We start from the raw sequence: 7549 nt of genomic DNA, 5'->3' as shown, positions 1-7549 counted from the left end.
GTCATCAAAATGAAACTGCAAGTAGGATTTGCTATTGGGAAAGAGATGATTCTTCCAAATGCTTTTTGCACATATGTACAAGTGAATTGTGAGTTAAGTAAGGAAGCCATGTTCCTGTGTTGCCTGTTTAGGTGCCCTGCTGGGGGGGGATAAGTTTACGTTTTGTCTCAGGGTAGGAGCCAAATCCTGTCTCCAGCTTTAGAGCATGCAAAGTGCAGGAGGGAAGAACAACCAGTACTGAATCCAAGTAGGAGGGTGTTGTTCAGCTCTCCAGACTGGTGGGTTTTTGTTTGTTTGAATGCTCCAGACAGAAATATTACTTTCTTTCTCTTCTTCCCTGACTGGGAGAAGGTAAGCCTGGAGTGGGAAGAACAGCATCTGCAGGAAAGCGTCGTTTCATATTTCTGGTGTTCAAAACTTCAGGGCATATCAATGCAAGCTACTGTGGTTGAGGTTTCCCAGCCCTCAATGTTCGCTTGAGGGAGGATTTCGGTTGGCGACCCATGCCAAAGACTGAGTTGCAGGAAAGAAGTAGCATACATAGTATTGATGCACCTCCTTTCAACAGGTGCGTAGCTTCCAGTGGCATTACAGGTTTCACAGCTTAATAAAGCCAGAACTAGGAGGAAACTCATGATGGTGCGCTTCATGAGGCTGCTACTGATAGGAACTGAAGCAGCACTCACTGTAACTTGAGCAAGTGCCAAAGATGAATTTGTGCCATCTTTATTTTCCTCTGCTTAGGTATTTACTAATCACTGTAAATGCTGAAATGTTTCTTCTCAGGCTGCCAGAGGTATGCGTGATGTGAAGGTGGATATGTGGATTTAGCGCTACCCAAGGTTTACCTTTACTGGACAAACCTCCAGCAAGCTAAATTCATTTAACAGCTGCTGTGCATTTATGAAGTAGGGTAATGAGGACTGTCCTGGTCAGCTACAGTCAGACCCTATACAGCCCTAGAGGCTTGTCTTCACTGCGAGATTAGTTCATAGGGTGTGCATTGCACCCAGCATGGAGTCCACTCACACAAAAGAACTCTCCAGTCCAACGTGGCCGTGCTGTTAGTTCAAAGCATTTGATCTAGGAGGAGATGCTGATGTGGGATTAATGCGCCTTGTCAGCTATGAACACAACTACTTCAGTCTGGACTCAAGGTGACTCTCAGCACTTTGATAATGCGTTCTTGGGTTTGATGGAAGATTTTGCAGGTGAATGGGAAAGAATCAGTAGAGCAGCTCGGCAGTGCAAAGAGTTATGGCATTTGTCTTTCATGCACATTTCAGATGCTGTAGCTGGAATGTTGTTAGGTGGTATAACCGCTCGTCCTTATAGCTCAGGAATTGTAATTCAAGGGTAGGTAAATTAACTGCAATTTGCAGCTGCGATACTCCTGTAAAAATCTTTCTTGACCAAAGGAGGAATGCCCAGTGAAAACCTCACAACCCTTTTAAGAAGCATATTCCCATTCTGGGGAGGAGCGCTAGACTCCCAAGCAGTTGAGTTGATTTTGGCATTACAAGGAAAATCTCAGCATACAAAGGATGTTTAAGAAGTGGCATTGGTTTGAGGGAGTCATCCGCATCTAATTCTGGGTCAGAGTTGTACTCAAGTCAAGTAAGTCAATGTGAAATTTTTTGCAGTGGAAGTGTGGAATAGAGGAGGTGGGAGTCCCAGGGTGGAGATGCTGCTAACACCCAGCGATAACCGGTTACCCTGCTTGGCAACCCCCTTGCTGCTTTAGGTAGATGGAAATGACTTCATTATTTGTTTGTCCCTTGTCCTAGTGCCTTTTATTTTTAAGCCTGCATAACGCAAACCACATCCCCCCAGGGAACTTAACGAGGGTCTAAGTGGCACCAACGCTCCCTGCTAACAATGGGCTTTTGTTGTTCACACTTTCCCTATCAGTGTGTCCCGGAGGAACGTCCTTCGCTTAGGAGACTATATTGTGATGTTATGACCTCAGAGAGGGGTGGGAGAGGAAGGGAGGGTTCAGGTGTATCTTTAACTTACTTGAATAACTTTCTTCTAGTTGTGTTTTCTTCCCACCAGGATCTTTAATAACTCCTCTGAGGGGGCTGCCTCTGTGCTATAAATACAGCCGCATTATCACTTGGCTGTATTGTGTGCAAGTGCTAATTTTCTGTGCTGGGTTTGAACTTGTTGACTTTTGCGGTCAGTGTCAGGAAATGTTGGGTGGGAAAGGATTAAAGAGGCTATTGATGTGACTCGGAATCTCGGGCCAGGAAGGCTGGTTGTATCATCTTAGATCTCGAGACTGTGGTGTTGATATCCAGCTTCGGCTTTTTGTTATAGTCACTTTAGTCGGAGCCTTGTTGCTCCCTCCCGCCTCCCCCATCACAAGCACACTGACTCCGGCACTCTAGGCCGTAGTCTCCAAGGAGGAAGTAGACCCTGTAGGCGAATTTCCTGGTATTATGCCATTTTAACAACCTCTCTCTTGATTTAGGTGTTGTAGGCTGGCTAAGAATATTCCTTGACACTTGAAAGGGACCTTTATTGTTTTCTTAATTTGTGAAGAATTGCTTTTTTTTTTTTTTTTCCCAAACTTTTCTTTGTAGGGTCAGACTGGAGCCATGTTATTGTTGTTAAATTTAGATCTAAGACTATATTAAGTCCTCTGGCAGTCTGCCCTAGCGCTTTCACTTCTTAAAACAGGAAGGCAGGCCTTGGCCTACTTGTGCTCATGTACTTAAAACGGGTGAGAAGATGACTTTTTACACTGCTGGGAAATAAATATAAAACCTCACAGAGTATATACAACGACTGTTCTGCGGGACCCAAGAGAGAATTTCAAAGGTCTAAGCTCCTAAGCCTCATAGTTCTTCAACAGAAACGGGGCACGTAAGTGCCCTTTTGGAAACTCTTTCCCCCAAATAATTTTGTCAAATGAAAAATTATTTTCTTATTTGGGTAGCACAGGGAGAGCTGATTCAGCAGTGTACACTGAAGCTTTGAAAAGCAGTAGGTGTATAATAGAGCAAGCATCATAAAGGTTTGAGTGATGAATGGGGTATCACATGTTTACCAGGGATACCAGCTCCTTCCCAAGGTACTGCATGCGTTTGGTGTCAGAGATCTCTTTCAAAGCATTTTGGAGGGTCTTGTTAAAAAGGTGGGCACCGTGACAGACAGGTAAAACTATTCCAAACTCTTTTTTTTTTAAATGTCTGAGGTGCAGAAAAGTCAGCGTTTAGGGAGAGAAAGAATTGTATTGTGCAGTCAAAAATCCTGTAGTTCTGTCTCTGGGTTTGCTAGTGATTAATGTGTGACTTAGAAACATTATTAACGATTTGTCTCTGCTCATCCGATAGAAATACCATGCTTATGGTGCTGTTTCTGTATTTTCTTGTGCATCAGGAAGAATATCCTCTAATTCTGTTTGACAAATGCATTAGTATTCTTTTCCTGGTGAACGTGGAACAGTTGTGGGAAGGCACCAGAGGACTATCAACAACTCAATCTTTTTTTGTTCTCGGACCAAAGCAGATACATACCCAAAGAGTGAGTCCATTGCCTAGCCTCTAAATAATTCTCTGTCAGCCCAGGTAAACTAAGCCAGACTGAAAGTACCTCCAAACCAGAGCATGTGCTGTGTAAGTAGTAAAATGCTTGTTATACACAGCTGATGCCACTTTGCCCTGAGAAAAGTGTGAACCTCAGGAGTCTGTGGTCCCAGCTGCCTTGTGTTCTAGTTCCTGGGGATGCAGAGGAACCTAGTTCAGCTTCTACTTCTTGGGATTATGATCTTAGGTACCGTTTGAATTTGCTGTGTATCCTATTATGTGAACAGCTAACTGCCTCTCCCACTAACTCCGGAGCCTTTGTCACGGAGCTCCGTTTCTTCATGTGGCTGAGTGGGTGGGGGATAAAAGGTAGGGAAACATTTGGCTGAAGTAGAGAGAAGCTAGTGAGCTGAGTTTTGGCTACAGCAAGGACTGAGAGAAGTGACTTTCCTCTAATTTTCTCTTTGTGTTATTTTAGGCCTGTTTAAATACAGATATCTGTGCAGGAGGTGCAAATAATCATGAAATTAAGAGGCCAGGATGAGGTTCTACTGCAGGTATTTGCACTGTACTTGAGACTGGGGCGTTCCTTAGATCTGATGCCCATATTTTCCTTGTAGACAGCCTTAATTCAGAGTTCAGGATATTTACACAGGGTTCAACATCCACACGGTTTGCTGACAGCACTTGGTCCTTCTAGGAAGGACCCCAGGCCATCTTCTTTGCAGGAATTTGTTTATCTGTGGGCAGAAGGAATAGATGAAGTCCGGCAGCATGAGCACTGAGTGTTTGGTGTTGAAGATGCTCTTTTTTTTTTTCCCTGCTTACTGGGCATCCTTTCATGAACCTAATGATAATAGCTCTTGTTTTCTGTAAATTCAGTTTTGCTTCTAGTTAATGGAATTGCCAGATTCCTCAGCTGAGAAGTTGCTCAGCTCAAGATGGTATGTATTTCTGAAGACACAAACAGAAGTAATGAGGATTAAGGTTTTCAATGGGTGTGGAGGTTAGTGGAGGATTTGAAGCTTTTCTCCCTTTCAGGAAGAAGGTTTACACATGGCTGCTTATGATAAGAGATAGAAGAGGATACTGAAGGGTGAAGGAGAAACGTTAGATAACACGGGAGTGTTTGATCGTGTAGTAGAAGCATTGCCAAATCTTCAGATTCCATTTCAAAACTCCTGATATTTGGTGTCTGTTTATTGCTTGTTTTTGACCAACCTGGACAAATGATTTGGTTATGCAACATTGTTGGTGCCTAAAATGTAACTGAAGTTCATTTTGTGCATCTCAGAGAAAGTAACCCATCTTCGAAGATGCCCAAGCTTCCCATGGAAGACAGTGGGGGAAATACTCAGTGCTTTAGGAATGACGGCTAACCCAAATTACAAAGTGTGGCTTTGCAACTGAGTTTGAAAACTCTGTCTCTAAACGTGTACTGTGAAAACAGATTAAAATGCCTGTCCATGTTTGTAAAGAACATCATGGGAACATAGCATCTAAAACTAAAAATGGTGGGAAAGGAGGGAAGCAAGCGTACATTAATAACTTCAGTATTTTATTGTTTTTAACCCCTTTCATCCTTTTGCAGATACTTGACTCTTGGCTTTTTGGGGGGATGGCGCAGACAGTGAAAGGCAATATTGCAGCACGTGCAGCTTCTTCTTTTGTGGCACTGTGGTTGCATGCAAGCAAATTGCTTGGGTGGGCTGGAGGTCTGCGCTCCCCTCTGGTTTTGACTCTATCCCTATGCCATTTCTGTAGCTAATCCTTCCTATCAGCAGACAGCTAGGAGCCAGCAGCCCATTGAAAAGGGAGCTAGACTGAGGACAGAATGCTGAGAGGAGTATAAAAACTGTTCCTTCGAGGACTCTATAGATTTTTTTTTTTTCAGTGTAAAAGCATTCTTGCTCTGATATATATGATGGGGGGAAAGAGAGACACAAACTGTGATAAAAATACCTCTGTGCTTCACCAAAGCTCTTTCTACCTTTTCATAATTCAGGAGTCTGTCAATCACAGCCAAATGAGAGGCTGACAAAGGAGGGGGTGTGCATGTGATTGGGGAGGGCTGGGGGGCAGGCAGAGACAGCAAAACGCCACTGTCATCTAGACTGCTGCCTGCCCTCGTTCTCAAGGCGGTGCTGCAAATGGGCAGTCAGTGGTAAGCGAGCCCCCTCTGCGGAAATACAAACACATTCCTGAATTTGTAATAGGACCAAGATGTGCCTGGTCCTGGAAGGGTTTGGGTTTTGCTCAGAGGAGAGCTCTGGGGGTACCAATTCAATTCCGGGGCCTCTGTGCTCACTGACACGCTTGTTTGTGCGTGGTGCAGAGCTGAATAGTTTGGTGTGTCATCAGAGAACTGCTCAGCATCAGCTCATACAGCAGATGGGAAGGACTTGCTCAGATAAGAATTGTCTTTTTACTGCCTTTCTTTGAAGTTGGTTGTACAAAACTGAATTAGAAAGCTCCCAAGAGACACCTCTTTAATAATTTTTCAGCTCTTCTGATTTTATATCAGATGAAACCTAAACCAGGAGAAATTCACAAGGTTGGGTAATCATTTCAGAACATGCTGAATGTTCAAAACAAGGGATGGTAAGAGCAAGGCAAGGCATGGTAAGAACAAGGCAGTGTCCAGAATATTGCTGATTTTTTTTTCCACCTTAGTAATAATGAAACTTTGAAGACTAAAGTAGTTGAGGGCTTGGGTTGAAATGCTATACCTTCTCTACTAGGAAGGCTTAGGCAAGGGAGAAAGTGGAAGGTTGGTATTAAAACAAAATCCTCTCATCAAAAGGAAAACCTTATAATGTTACTGAATCTGTTCTTTGTTTTGCCTTCCAAACCAGTGTAGCGTTCCCTAGTTTCATGAAATTCTTCACTCCACAAGGAAAACCGCAGTGCCAGAGCTGAGCCTTTTCACTGGGACCAGTCCCGCCTGCTCTTATCTTCTGGCTCCTGCAGCAGGGCTAACGATAAGCCAGGGACTCAAAATTCTTTCGTTTGCACAATCTCCCTGGTAAACACCTAAATAAGTAACAAGTAAACCTTAAAAGAGCGTAAAAAGCACTGGCTTTCTGGTCCTCTGAATCTGCAGATACATTTAGGGTTGTTTAATCTCACCTGACTCTGGAATTAGTTTTACTGGGGGTGGCTGGTGGTAAGATGGGTAGGTGGAAAGGTTATTTCTTTTTGCGCACATAACCTGAAGTTCCACAGATCCATTTTCTAAGAATTTTACTCCTTTATCTTTAGCTCCTGCTGGCCCTAAATTCCCCTACTGCCTAACCGGCTGCTGCCTTCTGTCTCAGCATCGTGGGATGCTCCGGACTGACATGCAGCCTGCCTTACTGTCGTTATCTTGGCCTGAAGCCTGCGAGTTTGCAAGGCAGAACAGTCAGTTATTTAGTGCCCTCCTTCCAGAGACAGAAGATGTGCAATCTGTGATCAGCTCTTTCTACTTCTGCACGCTTTTATCTTAGGGCCTCCTTGTTTGCCCTCTGGCCCCCGTTCTGTATTGTCAGACCAGGCAGCAAACTGATGGAATTGGTGCTTGTCTCTCCCTCGGGCGCAGCTCTGGCGGCAGGAAGGCGTCCCAGCGCTACCCAGCACGAGCTCTTGCCTCTCCGTCCCTTCGCCGTTCAGCCTCTCTCACCCATCTGACCGGGCAGTGGCACGGCGCTGCGATATGCTGAGCAAGGTCTTGTGATTTCATGGCAATCTTAACTTTTTATTTGTATGCGGTTGTGCTGCTTTCCAAACAGGCTATAAATCAATTGCTTTTAGAGCCTAGCCTGTGGATGGTGCCTGAATAAACAGCCTCTGACTCCGTCTGTCAGAGCACACCTGTCTCCTCAAACACGGAGGTTTGCTTTCTGTGGAGCCTAAGTCTCTTATCCGTGTCCCTTCCCCGGAAGAGACAGGTGTCTCCTGGTGCGAAGCCCTTCCACACCCCTCGCCCGTCACTCTGCAGTCACCGGGCTGCGTTTATCTGCCCTCTGGGTGGACTGGCT

Source organism: Anser cygnoides, chromosome 17, assembly GCF_040182565.1.
Source record: "Anser cygnoides isolate HZ-2024a breed goose chromosome 17, Taihu_goose_T2T_genome, whole genome shotgun sequence".
NCBI classification, from domain to species: Eukaryota; Metazoa; Chordata; class Aves; order Anseriformes; family Anatidae; genus Anser; species Anser cygnoides.
This window is presented reverse-complemented; position numbering follows the sequence as displayed.